This window comes from Falco peregrinus, chromosome 10 (genome assembly GCF_023634155.1).
Source record: "Falco peregrinus isolate bFalPer1 chromosome 10, bFalPer1.pri, whole genome shotgun sequence".
NCBI lineage: Eukaryota > Metazoa > Chordata > Aves > Falconiformes > Falconidae > Falco > Falco peregrinus.
The window spans coordinates 1,662,080-1,676,935 of record NC_073730.1 but is presented as its reverse complement, the minus strand read 5'-3'; the positions used below and the strand labels follow the sequence as shown (position 1 = coordinate 1,676,935).

Below are 14,856 nucleotides of genomic sequence, written 5' to 3'. Positions count from 1 at the left end.
CTGAGTAAGTTTCTCTAGAGCAGCTCTATGTGATTCCTTATTTGTTTTGTTCAAAAACCTGTAAGACAAGTGTTGAAAATATAGAAAGTAGTAAATTACATGTGTTGATGCAGGTGAAGGTAGAAGCTCATTCTGTCTCTAGTTTGTGTGATGCCAAGCTTCAAGATGCTAGAGATGAAAGGGAGAACAACTGTACTTCAAACTGTAATTTTCTGGAAGAAGGGTTCCATCTTACCACTACCTGTGATTGTGTACTTGTTTGTTCATCCATGCAGAATAGCTTTAAGATGATATTTCATGATTTTTATGTCTGTTCATTGATGAGTCAGTTCTGTGTTGGAAGTTTTCTGTAAGAATACACGTAGTATATGATATGATAGAAATGTTGTTTCTGCAACACTAAGCCCATAAAGTGCCATCAATATCTCTTGGGGCTTGCCAAGACCCAAGACTATAATTTTACGAAATCATAGAACATAATTGCTAAAAATAAATATATCAAAGTTTTGGAGCAAGGAAAGGGTTCAAGCACGTGAGGAAAAAGCAACATGAAATAAAACACAAGGTAATTCACTCAGTACAGCTGGACAGTGAACATGTATCTTTAACCTTCGTGCAGATTGTCCTGTTTTCTAGTTGGGGGCAAGCAAGAGAATTGGCCCAACAGATATTTTCCCTTTGCTGCTGCGGAGAATGAGTGAAGGGCTTGTTCCATCCCCTGCCCTCTTTTTATCAGTGATCTCAAACCTCTATGGGCCAAGAGCAGGTCAAAACAAGAATCCATGCCTCAAAGGCACCTTTAAAGTGTCTGCTGGAGCAACACAGAACCAGGAAAGGAACTGCATGTTTTGTCACCCATTTCTTCCCAGGAGCTGTTAAAATGTTTTATAGCAAACAGTGCAAGTTTTCCCATAAAATTAAAATATCAAAATATTAAACTGAACTTGCAATTCCAAATAGTATTCCTAATTTAATTTATATCATGACTTCCTTTCTCTTTTATTAAAATTTATGAGTTTCTGGTTTAAAATTTAAGATGCCTTCTTGTCACACTGAGTGCTCTAGAACAGACTGGGCCCTCAAACGTCTGTAAAATTCCGACTGAATTCAGCACTCCTACGACCTCTTCCCTGACAGCCACAGGAGATGGGCATCTTTCAAATTACATCCACATAAGGTTTGCTCATGGACTTAGATATGGAACTGTAAAAGATAGAATAAACATGGTTAGTAGCATCGGAACCATGTACTACTGCTACTGAGGACAGAGTTACAAAGGCATCTTTTCCCTCTAAATAAATAATGAAAACAAAACCTCATGATCTTTGATAAGACAGTGCTTCACAGATTGTGATGCTGTTCTGAGCACAACTGGGAATACATTCTCAACTCCCACACCATTTTAATTGTGAGGTATGTCAGAGGCATTTCCAGTGTTCCAGGCAGGAACTACAGAAACCAGCAGCTTTTCCTATTCTGAAATATTTTCTGTATCCTATTTCTCTATATTTATTCTTAAAAAAAAAAAAAAGAAAAAGTAATCCTCTTCTTATTTAATATATCTGTCAACATCCCTGATCAGTATAGTCTAGCTACAAGCAACCTTGTGACACTGGAGAAATTTTCTTCCAGAACTTTAAGACACATAGATGAAAACTTGATTTTGCCAGACGAGACTCAGGATAAAAGGCTGGAAAGGCTGAAGGATATGTGCAAGAACATTTTGCACGTTTAGAGATTAGTTTTTAATAAGGGTAGAAGTCCTCACTGGATTTCTGCATTCCCTCTTTGCCTTTTGCTATTTCAGCCTGAAACTGATGCTGGTATCTGGTTTTGTGATTTTGGTAGGATGAAAAGCCATGATAAAAAATGCATAAGGTGTTCCTTTCCTCCCACCCTTTTCCAGGGAAGACTACCCTGAAGAGGAGCTAAAAGTAGCCCACAGGTTCTATGAATACTGTTAACAAATAAGAATAGAAAAAAATTATCGTCAGTTACTTGGCATCAGGTGTTTCACATGTGTCTGCCTTCTCTCGGCAGCAGATTTCAAATCTTAAAAAAGCTTAGAGGGGTTGCCTGATGGTGAATTCTTCCCTTGGTATTACCTTGATAGGAAACTTCATGCAAAATTAAATGGAGAGTAGTATTTTAAGTGTTTAGAATTTTGCCATTGTGCAGATTCTTGTGAACCTTCAATTCAAGCCTCTCCTATAGTTTTATAATAAAATCTTACTGCAATACTATACTTTAGGACTCAGTGGATCAGATACAGGATATTAGGATAAAGCCCTGTAGCAAGTTGAAACCCTTTTCTGTCAGATCTAAGCAGGTTTTGCAATCACTTAGTAATGCCTACAAGCACATTGGGGAAGAGAATATGCTTTTTTTTCTCCTAATATGGCTTTATCTCTATAGTTTGTGAACTTAGTTCTAAAGCATGAAGGACCCCTTATAAAGAAAATACATGTGAATGTTAGACTGGTCATACTGGACCAAAGCATCATGCCTAACTAATCTGTATTGTCTGACTAATGATGGCCTTCTATAATGCAATGACTGCACCAGCGGGCAAGGGAAGAGCTATGGACATCGCTTAGCTGGACATCTTTAAGGCCTTTCACGCTATTCTAGACACCATCCTTGTTGCTAAATCAGAGAGAGATAGATTTGATAGATGGCCTCTTCGATGGATAAAGAATTGGCTAAATGATGCCCTGGTTTCAGCTGAGATAGAGTTGTTTGGGGTTTTTTTTTCAGTAGCTGGTACAATGGTGTGTTTTGGATTTAGTACAAGAATAACGTTGATAATACACTGATGGTTTTAGTTGTTGCTGGGTATTGTTTGTGCTGTCCAGGACTTTTCAGTTTTTCAGGCTCTGCCAGCAAGAGGGCTGGAGGGGCACAAGAGACTGGGAAGGAACACTGCCAGGACCACTGGCCCAAACTAGCCAAGGGGATATTCCATAGCACAGAACGTCATGCAGAGTGTATAAACTGAGGGGGGGTGGCCAGGAGCTGCTGATAGCTGCTGGGGGGCTGGCTGGGCATCTGCCAGCTTGTGGTGAGCGGCTGTGTTGTGCATCACTTGGGGTTTTTTCTTTTGGATTTTATTCTTCTACCCCTCTCTCTCCTCTTCATGACAATTGTTATGGTTGGTTTTATTATATTTTATTGTATTGCAATTATTAAATTGTTCTTCTCTCAACCCACAAGTTTTACCTTTTTCCTAGTTCTCCTCCCCATCCCACTGAGGCAGAGTGGGATGTGAGCAAGTGGCTGCCTGGTACTTAGTTGCTGGCTGGGGTTAAACCATGACAGTCCTTTTTTTGCACCCAGCATGGGGCACGAAGGCTTGACATAACAACAGATCTGACTAGAACATGTTAAAACAAATTTGTTGTAAGTATTCATTTTATTGGTTTGCTAATCACTTTCTACAATGCTGATTTCTTTGCTCTCAGAGTTGCTGCCTGTGATCTCAGGGTTACATTATTTACTTTACTTGCAATATGTGTTCCCTGTGGTGCTATTATTGTCCTTGGGGTCTGGGCTGAAGTTATCATTGTGTTGTACTTTATAGTGCTGGCTTCTGATATGATAGACTCGCTGGTTATGAAATTAATCTTGTCTGTGTACTCAGCATTGCCATCACCTCCGTACTTCGGGAGTCATCTAATGGGCACTATTAATAGTTACACCTTTTGCCTTTTCTCCTCAGTGAGCCAACCTGTGGAAGAGAGATCCTTCCACATCTTGCCCTTCCCCACCAGGTTAATTACAGTAGCGTTTGAGAACTCTGAAAATTTTTAATATCCTTGGGATGTTGAAACCAGCATGCTATTATTGCTAAGAATGCTGAATGTGTTCCTGGTCTTGTTTAAGGTTAAACAACTATTTAAGAATACCACCCAGAGTTCTGTCCCGAAGTTGGATAGTTATGAGCGGCAGTATGTATGGGATAGTATGGGCAAGTACCTAGAACAGTGGGCACCTCCAGTGTTTTGAAACTTCACCTCTGAACAAATGCAGAATCCAGAAAAACTAGTAAAATATTTGGAAAAAATATGCTGTCACCCTGGAAATTCCAGAAAGGCAGAAATTACTACAATGGGCTGGGGCCTGGCCCATGCCTACCAAGCTCTGCTACCAAGCAACTTCTGCTCACTTCTGCTTAAAATAATCCCAAGTTGTGGTGGTGGTATCAGTAAATTAGATGAGCAATGTAGACTGGATAACTCCCATTGACAATCATTGTCCACTGATTTGTCTTCCCCCAAGGCAGCCCACTTCCATGATTTCAAGTCCAATCAGGAAATTATTTCCTGTTTTGTCCACAGAAGAAGTCACCAGTCATCTCTGTCTTCCACTGTGAAGTTTGTAGGTTTTTCTATTTGCTGTCAAGAGACCAAACCTTTTGCCTGAACGCAACAGGTCACTGTATATGGCACAATAGTGCCCTCCCCAAACGCACTATCACCCTTCCCCAAGGGGTAATCAGCACCTTCCCCACCAGTACCCGTAAGGCTTGAAGGCTGGTCTTGTTGTACAACCTCTTTGCCCTAATCTGCAGTCATCACGTCATCAGGGACCCTATAATCACAGGTTATTTTTAGCCTGATCACCTACTCCTGCAACATTCCTTGTTGCTCCCTAAGGGTAAAGCAAGTAAGTACCTTTTTTATTACACACAGTTTTGATTCTGGCCTTCTGTGCTGCTGCAGGTTCAGTCCGAGGATGGGATCATCATTTTCACACGCATCTCACAGCTGGAAGTAAACAAAAGAACTGAGAACATCAGTATCTCTTCCCCACCCTTTCAGTGCTGTGATTTTTATATAGTGTTCCTTATTACAGCTTCGTGAATTTCCTCATAAAATACCTATTTTCTGTCTGATCTGATAGCTGCAAGTTTCTAAATCTTCTGTTTTAGCTGAGCCATGCTTTGTTGTTTATAAGCAACAAATGCAGCTTTGGGCAATACTGTGATCAATACTGACAGCTATGCCTTTCAGTATTATACATTTTTAAGTGGGTGCAAGGTAAGGATAAGCAATCCCTTCCCAGAGAAAGGTGTGTGTGACTGTCCCTGCTCTACGCTTCTTTCTATTTTGCCTCAAACAACGTATTGTTTAGTTTTAGATAGGTATACCCATTTTCCTATTCTGTAACTGGCTGCTTTGGCCCATTACGTTCAGTTTATGTGCTCTCTGTTTCTCACTCTTCTGCCAAACGTAGACGATGTGCTCTCTGTGTAAGACATCCCATTTTGTGCAGTGCAGTGCATTTTCTCCTGTAGCTAAAGCATGTGTAAGATCCCTCTTACAGCGGCACGTAAGAACTGAAAAGCTAACCTGCTGCGGAGTACCTTGAAACAGATCACCAAATACTTTGTGTCTCCGTGTCTTTTTATCTTGTCCCAGCTACTCTGATTTCCTTGACAGTATATATTTTTTTCTCTTATTTTCCTTGGTTCTCAGATGCCTTTTATGAAATCTACTTCTCCATCAAACTGGGGGTTTTTTGGGTGTTCTGAATCTTATAGACCCATATCTTTAAGCTGTTTTCATGGATGGCATTTCATGGCCGATGTAAATAGGAAAATAAATCTGGATTAGTTTTGAAAATGAATTTAAAGCATTTCTGCTTTAATTTACTCTGAATTTTTCACATTCAAGACTAATAATATATATTACATTCTTACCACATCTAGTGAAACATGTCCCTGCCCATGGCAGGAGAGTTGGTCTAGGGGATCTTTAAAGATCAAGCCAAACCATTCTATGACTCTATGATTATATTAAAGTGTACTTATTAGAATGGAGAAATTCTGTTTTGCCAAAATGTAAGCAAATGCCCATTGCTTCCAGAAAGTTTGCATCTTTAATCAGAGTTCTTTGGCTCTAAATAATGTAAGTGCCATGAGCAAATGCTGATACAGAAAATGAGGAAAATGTGAGCTGTGATGTTAAACTGACTTCCTTCCTCAGTTACCATGGCAATATAGTCTTCCTGGGGGGGGAAATTTCTCATGTTTCAGCTATATAATTGCTAGTCTTCTCTAATATTAGAGCTATATTGAGCACACTCTGCCGGTTTTCTGTAGTATACTGCAAAGCTAAAGAATATTTTCTAAACTTAAGTGTACTTGATTGTCTGGTTTTTTAAAAAGAGCTGGTTTTGTGCTTTACCCCCAGCCAGTAACTAAGTGCCACGCAGCCACTCACCTCCTCCCACTCTGCCCCCCAGTAAGATGGGAAGGAGAATTGGGAAAAGGGTAAAACTCACAGGTTGAGATAAGAACAATTTAATAATTGCAATAAAATAAAATAACAGTAATAATAATATCAATTGTCATGAAAGGAGAGAGAGGAATAAAACCCAAAGGAAAAAAACAAAACCAGGTGATGAACAAAACAATTACTCACTACCCACAGACTGATGCCCAGCCAGTGCCCAAGCAGCAATCAGCAGCCACCAGCTGACTCCCCCCAGTTTGTCTACCAAGAATAATGTTCTATGGTATGGAACATCCTTTGGCTAGTTCTGGTCAGCTGTCCTGGCCCTGCTCCCTCCTAGATTCTTGTGCGCCTGCTCACTGGCAGAGCATGGGAAACGTGAAAAGTCCTTGGTTTAGAGTAAGTGCTACTTTGCAACAACTAAACCAGCAGTGTGTTACCAACATTATTCTCACACTAAATCCAAAACATAGCATAGTACCAGCTACTAAGAAAATTATCTCTGTCCGAGCCAAAATCTGGACAGCTGTGTATAAGGATGGGATTCGGCAGCTGTGGATAAAGCACACACTCAGACAGAGCATTGATTTCAGGAGCATTCATTGTTTCCTGATAGTAAGACCAAGGCAAGCTCTCAGTATTAAGAAAACAAACCAACAAGTAGCCTACTGAGAAACAGCGGTGTCTACATTCTGCATTCGCTTGGTGAACCTAGTTTAATGTACAACATGAGATGATTTTTGGCTTGATACAAGAAGCAAACAAGTCTCTTGGATCTTGAGGTTTCTGAAAGACCTGTTAGTGTTCCAAGACTGTGAGGAAATTTGCTCTGTGCTGTAGCTTGAAGCACCTGAGCATTAGGGATGAACTCAGTATTGCTTTTATCCTTTCCTGACCTCTTGGTTGTCTGATGAATCTGTAGTCTCAGTCTCCGTCCTAGGCATTTTCTAACTCCAGGCACAACTGATGTAGTGACAGATGTCATCTTGTACATGAGAAACCGCTGAGCTCCATGTAGTCCAATTCTTTATTTCCCTTTCCCCACTTCCTCTCACTCTTCTTGATTACCCTCCTGTTTAGGTGTATTATTCAGACTAGGGACCACCTATTCTTATTCATTTGTAATGCCTGTAGCACGTCCTGGGGCATTTCATAAAGATCAAGTAATCCTAATCACATTGTTATTGATAGGATATGTTTCCAAGCTAATTCCAGTCTCATTATAGTGCACACTATCATGCAAAAGCATGATAGCAGTCTGCTATTTGCCTCAGTGATCCCGTTTTCATTTAGTTTGAAATGCTTACTTCTCTGTTGAAGGATATATTATTGCTTCTAAGTATTAAACTATTAAGGAACAGATTTTTTCTTCCTTTGTCAGCTATAGCAGCAATGATTTGTTGTGCTTGACAACCAGAAATAAATTATCCCCGTTTTCCCCTTTAACCTGTAAGATCTTGCAGGAATATGCCTAAATGTCAAGCCATTTTGGTAACATATACATGGAGTCACCTAGAATCATTTCAGCACCTTAGCATTCAGATGTAACATTACCCAGAGGAAATCTTTGGATTATACCTCATTTCTTGTCTTTAAAAGAAGGTGAGAAATTCTTCAGTTATAACTCAGTTTACTTATACAGGGCCACGGCTGAAATGCTCTGTTGCTCTTTTACATGTAAGCAAGAAATACCAGTTTCTTCTGGATGCATAACAATAAATACAGCTAGAAGCAGTACTACATTGACTTGCCATTTTAAAATTAATTAAAATTGTTTTTATTGTATCTGCCTAATGTCATAGATACCAGATAAAGGCAATGGAAGAAATACTCAGTCTGAACTATTTCCAACTGAAAGCAGCCACGGTATGTTTCTGTATTTCTTTCCTTGGGAAGAGACAAACATACCTCCATGCAGACCCATGGGCATCCTACCTCCAACAGATATGAGGCCAAATGGTGCAGAACTCTGAATCCACAATGGGTGAGGATATAGGACTGTGGTATGGCTACGTAGCAATGTTAGGACTCCACAGTTTACATAAACTGCCTGACCACATAACCGGTTAAATGTGTATTGTCCGTCTCTCCTGTATTTAATGAGTATGCTACCTGGAATTCCAGTTGCACTCAGTTTTACCTGCTGACTAAAGAAAGGCTTCCAGATTCATATTTTGAACATGTGAACAGTAATGTAGAAGAAATGTGAAGTCCCAAGGACATGATCTGCTTTGAATATTAAATAAGTGACTTATGATCTCAATTTTTGACAATGAATGCATTTGTTGAGGTTCTTATTGTGTATATAGGTTATTAAGAACCAAATGTTAAATAAGGACTGTAAAAACTTAAAATTCACAGGTATCTTCAAATTATAGGCTGTAGTTTACAGTGTAGTGTAGTGTAATGGTTTGGGGGAATGATGATTACAGATGGCTGATTAGTTTCAGAAATTTCAGAAACAGAAGATGCTTATTTTAAAGCTAACTTTCTCACCAGTTTTGTTAGGGTTGTGAATTGCACAACCACATGGGATTTTCTTTCTTTCTTTACATAAGATTAGGATCGAAAGCAGTAAGAACTGGAAATCCCAGAAGAATGCTAATCTTATGAGAATTCTATCCAACTCTTGTGAGTCTCAAAGGAGCACAAATCTTTCGGATAAGCAAACATTCAGGTGTTGCTTTTTTCTAGCTTCAAATATATCTTTTCAGGTTCTTTTACAAATATGTGCTGAAAAATATTTTGCCATTTTAGGACTTGTTATTTAATGTCGTGTTCTTAAGATTTGTAAGAAGATTTAACCTTCGGAAATACCTATCTTGCTCGTGCAATTCGCTTTCTAACAGCTAATACCTTTGAGTTCCTAAATATCTGTGTAGTTGTGGAGTTCCATTCTTCTTCACCTTCAAACTCTGTTCCAAAAACACCTAAACCAGAAAGTCCCAATTTTTCATAAGCTTTAATATGCCTTAATTGTAATCTTTATTTAGAGGCTTCTTCTGAAAAGAATAAATAATGAGCAGTAGGGGACACCATCACATTGCATCTTTCCTGGGGGCTGCCTGTCTTGCTCACTGAGAGCTTTCCCAGCCCTGTCTTTTCTCTGCCTTTCCTAGATCTTTGAGCATGTTGAGAATATTCTTTCACAACAGTTCTGTACCATTAAGCATGGGTTTTGTTTTGCTTGCAAGTTGACTTTGTCCTTTTGCCGACAGTTTGCTGAATGTGAACGGGACAGCATTAACATTGTGGATTTATTTGAGTTATGCTGTAAATGTTATCCTGTAATTGAGTTATGCTGTAAATTCTGCTTGCAAATATACCTTTATGCCAACTTTTAGTCAAAGGGTTGTCCCTAATCTGGGTTTTTCACCAGGTATGCAAGAGCCAGCACACACGGAGTCGAGATACTTGTTCCTTGCATGTCTGTGCAGCACTGGGTGCTAGGTGGGAAATCCACAACACTGGCACACCTTGTACCACATGGCAAAACATTTTATGCACTTTGAACTTGTTCATAATTACCTTTAGTCACAGTTAATTGTCATTGGTTCTCATGAGCATCATCCCCATTTAAACGTACAGCATCCTCTCTTTCCACCAGCATGATCTGTGGGGCTGGGGTTTTGTTAGGAGGCCACTTTCTTTGCTCGAGGGTGGGACTTTCAGTGTGCTAGTTAGGATAGTTCACACATAGTTGCAGTAATTTTCTGTTTAGCCTCATTAACGATTTGGTTCTCCTTGAGCTTATCTTGTTGTGCCCCATCTCCGCATATTTATGGTGTCTGTGCCTCCTCCTAAGGCCGTGTTTTGTTACCTGTTTGTAAACACTAACATCCCCTGTTTTACAAATTCTTGCATGTTTTTCACTGTAGATACATACATATTTCTTTTCTTTCTCTCTTTCTTTCCTACAGTAAATAATTCTTGTATCAAAAGGAATTTAGGAAAAGTTAGGGAAATACTCCTCTTAGATAAAAAGATGTACATTGGAGCAAACACTTGTGCCTCCTTTTGCAAAAAGCATCTAGCTATCTTTTTTCATCTGTTTATTTCCCTTGTCCCTTCAGCATTTCTGTGAGGAACAGATAATGACTAGTGAATCTGTTACTAACAGGCATATTGCAAACAAGACTGAACGACTTTCCTTCTCCTCTTTAGTTATTATCTTCAGAGTCACATCCTACAGCCTCATGAACCTACAAAAGCTGACTGTTCCAATGTCAAATATCACTCCTGGAAGAAATAAATCAGGTCCAAACTATATAAGGGGAGAAAGCATGGGAATTTAATAAAGGAATTTATTCTGAGCATGTCAACATGACCTCAGAAGTGTTTATCCCATACCTCAAGACACAGGGTTTCAATAAGAAGGTGTCTGAATTGCTAGCTTTAATGTCAGCAAAACTGGCTTAACAGAGAGATGCCGTCACCTTTTAAGCTGGAATATATCTCTTCAATAATGATGAGGACTTGTCATACCTTTTAGTTCACCAATGTATATTTCTTAGCTTATCCATTTATGATTTTTGAGGAAAAATTTAAAGACCCTAGCTTTTTTCTCCATCAGATATATAAGTAATAAAAAGGATATACTGAATCTCAAAATCATGTTGAAATAAACGCCTTCTGTAGTAAATGGGAACATGAGGGTGGACATATCCAGTCTCACTAGAAATAAGCTTGCATTTATGAAAATATTCCTGAACAATTCCCTTCAGAAGCATTTTGTAAGCCTTTTCATTAGGTGTCACAATTTTCTTACAGCATCTGAACAACATTTTGTGTTGTGATTTCTCTCTCTTCTCTGAAACAGGAGTTCAGTAAAGCTTTTTTTATTGGCTGAGGCATAACAGAAGATAAACAGCAAGCAAGTGGGATGAACATCTTTCCCAGGACGCAGAAGAATAATTAAGAGGAGAGTAAAGCTTAGAAAAGTCTCTAGCAAAGGATGATTCATTTCAATACCACAGCCCTTTGAGTAGTCAAAAACATATATGATAAAGAAAAGAAACTAGGGAGCCTGATTATCATTTTTACTCTTTAATTCCCTAATGCAGCTTCTGAGGTGGGACTGGTCCACAGAGAGCTTTTGCCTTCTCTTGTGTCCCCTTTGCACCAGGCAAGCAGCACAGAGCAGCTCTGGGAAGGAAACCTCGCTCCAGTGCTTCTGCTTCTTGGCTTTTGACCTTTATGAAATCATGCTTTGAGTCCTTAAACCGAAGCCCCAGGACATTCCTCTGCTGTGGATGAAGAAGCTGCTACATCTATTATAGTTTCCAATATGTAAGTAATTGCTGTGGAATAACTTACGAGGGTATTTTAATTGGGCTGTAGTTTCCTGTTCCTTCTCCAGACTTCTCCCTCAATAAGATGATTTACATTATGTTTTGACAGCAAATGATTACTCATGTATAAATTCAAACTGGTGAGAAGGCATTAGGTGAGAGTGGCTAGATAAGTGAAACAAGAGTGACATCTAGTAGTCAACTCTGGCAAACACAGGTGTATTTATCCGGTAATTATATTTCATGTCCTGCAATGAAAAGCTGTAAATTTATCTTCCACTTAAAATGGAAAGCGCCATTCATTTGTAGAGGTAAAGTACACAAGAATTATTTAAATCTTGTAGCGCTCTTGTTAGGAATATTTAAAACCAATTCAATTTTACAGCTGGGTAAACAGAGCAACTATAAACTGGCTCGTCCAAAGTCCCCCCAAATTTCTAAGAAATAATTAAGAACATAACCTAATTTTGACTACAATTGACTTACTCTTTCCATAAGTTACATGCAGGAGGGGGCCTGGAAATCAGGGCCATAAGTACCAATCAGTTAGCTGAGGGGAATGTGCTCGGGCTTGTAGGCCACAAACCCTGGGAGGACAAGGAGGGTGAATAGATAACAATCAACGGGGTGAGTCAGGCTGAGGAAAGATAAAGGAGTGAGGAACAGATGACACCAAGGAGAAGTAACACCTTGCTGTTAATTGATGACTGTAAAAACTTACTTAAAGTGTCCTTTGTTTGTAGTTAACCAATCAGGGATGGCCTAGTATGTAACGCTTAGCTTAAAGAACCAATCTGTTTAAAGCGCGCAGCTCCTGAAAACGTATATAAACTCGTGATTGTGTACAATAAATTGACATCTTGCTTGCATCAAGCAGCGTCCTGTCTCTTCATTCGCCACAGTTACATTATCTTGAATTCTCAGGAATGAAATAATTTCCACCATTGCTGGTGCAGTCCCACAAAGAACCATCTCCTGACGGCACTAGATTTAGTCTACAGCTGAAAATGAATAGCATGGGAATCCATAACATATGTACTGAAATCCATATGTAGGCAAGTACAACACCAGTCTGGCAGCACCTGCCTTTTCAGAGGAGTGCAAGGATTGCAATGACAACTGTAGTTTTCTGTGCCGTGAGATTCATTATTGCTGTAGCACTTGTGAGTGTCAGCTATGAATTCCAAGTATTTGCTTTTGATCCTTGGGATGAGAACAACTTTTTTTTTTTTTCTCCTTTTGTTCATTCAAACTACCTTTTGAAAATGTTTGTCTACATACTGACTCCTACACGCAGTAGCACTTAGAGTTTGACTATGATTAAGATCCTAAATTTTAGGAGAGCAAACTTTCAATTGTCTAAGGTATTGGTGGATGTGACCCTCTGAGAAACTGCCCTGCGGTATAAAGGAGCTGAACAGAGCTGGCAGTTATTTAAAGACATATTTCTTAGACCACAGTAACTCTCAATTCCTATTTGTAAGAAATCAGACAAGGAAGGCAGGAGATGACATTGGCTGAGTAAGGACCTTGTCCTGCTTTTGGCTGGGATAAAGTTCATTTTCTCCTTAGCAGCCGGTGCAGTGCTGTGTTTTGGATTTAGTATAGGAACAATGCTGATAGCAACAACTAAAACATCAGTGTGTTAAGTCGTGCTTACTCTAAACCAAGGACTTTTCATGTTCCCCATGCTCTGCTAGTGAGCAGGTGCACAAGGGGCTGGGAGGGAGCCGAGGCAGGACGGCTGACTGAGCTAGCCAAAGGGATGGTCCATACCACAGACTAGGGGTCCTCAAACCACAGCCCACGGGCTGGATACGGCCCCCCAGGGTCCTCAATCTGACACCCGGTATTTACAGAACCCCCCTGCCCCACCCCCACCGGGGGTCGGGGGGGGAAACCAAGCAGCCGCAGATGACTGCCTGCCACTTCATCCACGCCGGCCCCCTGTGTAAAAAGTTTGAGGACCCCTGCCATAGGACATCATGCTCAGTGTATAAACTGGGGTGAGGTGGCCAGGGGCTGCCAATCACTGCCTGGGGACTGGCTGGGCATCAGTAAGCAAATGTCGAGCAATTGTATTGTGCATCACTTAGAGTTCGGGGGGGGGGGGGGGGGGGGTCCCTCAGGTTTTATTCTGCTCTCGCCCTCCCCTCTTCATTGCAATTATTGTTGTTGTTATTGTTACTTTATTTCAGTTATTAAACTGTTCTTATCTCAACCCCACAGGCTTTACCTTTCTCCGATTCTCCTCCCCATCCAACCCGCTGGCAGTGGGGTAGGAAGTGAGCAGCTGCGTGGTACTTAGTTACTGGCTGGGGTTAAACGACAACAACTCACAGTAGAGAACAGAAGCCCTCCTGCTTCAAGCAACTGAATATCCTAATACTTGTGGCATGTGTCAGTTAAAGGTCTAATTACTTGCTAAAAGTTAACAAATCTTACTTAATATTTTTAAAACCTTGTTATTAATCTTGTTAAAAGTTAGCAGAGCTGCCAGGATCTGAACATAGATTTCCTCTAGGCTATTTGTGGCCTCCAGCCTGACCCATAGATCTGCTTTTTTCCCCATCTATAGGGGAAATCTAAATTCTGAATACAAGTCTCTGAGAGGCCAGGAAACACTGACATAAGCCCTGGCCCCTTTCTGTAGTTTTAGTTCTATTTGCCCACACATTTGAAAGAGTATTTTAACTTCTCTGACATTCTTAAGGGTTTTTTGAAAGTGTTTAAAAAACAATACAGTTTACTTACTACTTCTCAGGCTTTGAGAAAAATGGTGTAGACCAGAATATGGAAATCACATTGTCTGCCTTTAAATCATTCCCACTTGCAGATCTGCACAGTCTTACGCTCCTGCGAACCCATGCTCACACGTGCTCTGTTAAGCCATCTGGGCTCGCTGCCAGTACCTGGTGCAATAGTTAAACATCCATGACTAAAGTGTTAAGACAGCAAAAATACTAGAGGTACAGGTTTCTTTTCATTCACTGCATATAGGTTTACCAGTAAACGTTTTGTGTTGGGAAGCAATTTTTATTTGGGGCGTTGTTTTTTTGCTGATTCCAATGGTAAAACCAAAGGCACCACTGTATGATACACAACCCTTAGAACTGCTTCCTACTTCCAGGACTCAGTTTAATTTTAGCACTGTTTTGGGTATTCCCTACACTTCACTTCCAAGATGCAGTGGAATGAGTCTATCCCACAGCCAAGATGCAGCAAGAAGCAGAGAAATGCATATAATATTCTTTTTATTATGAGTCACTCACTTTCACAAATGAATAGAACCTATAGATTATAAAAGCATTTAATCTAAAAAAGATAAA

At 40.0% G+C, this 14,856-nt stretch overlaps 1 long non-coding RNA gene across 1 annotated transcript; it reads right to left on the bottom strand.

Moving 5' to 3' along the window:
• Nucleotides 1–1,049: 1,049 nt before the first annotated feature.
• LOC114013452 (uncharacterized) lies at nt 1,050–14,504 on the bottom strand. The gene is made up of 3 exons (XR_003556424.2): nt 14,282–14,504; nt 4,674–4,766; nt 1,050–1,203 (listed from the first exon to the last, which is right to left on the bottom strand). It is a non-coding gene; the product is annotated as an uncharacterized LOC114013452 (long non-coding RNA).
• Nucleotides 14,505–14,856: the final 352 nt, after the last annotated feature.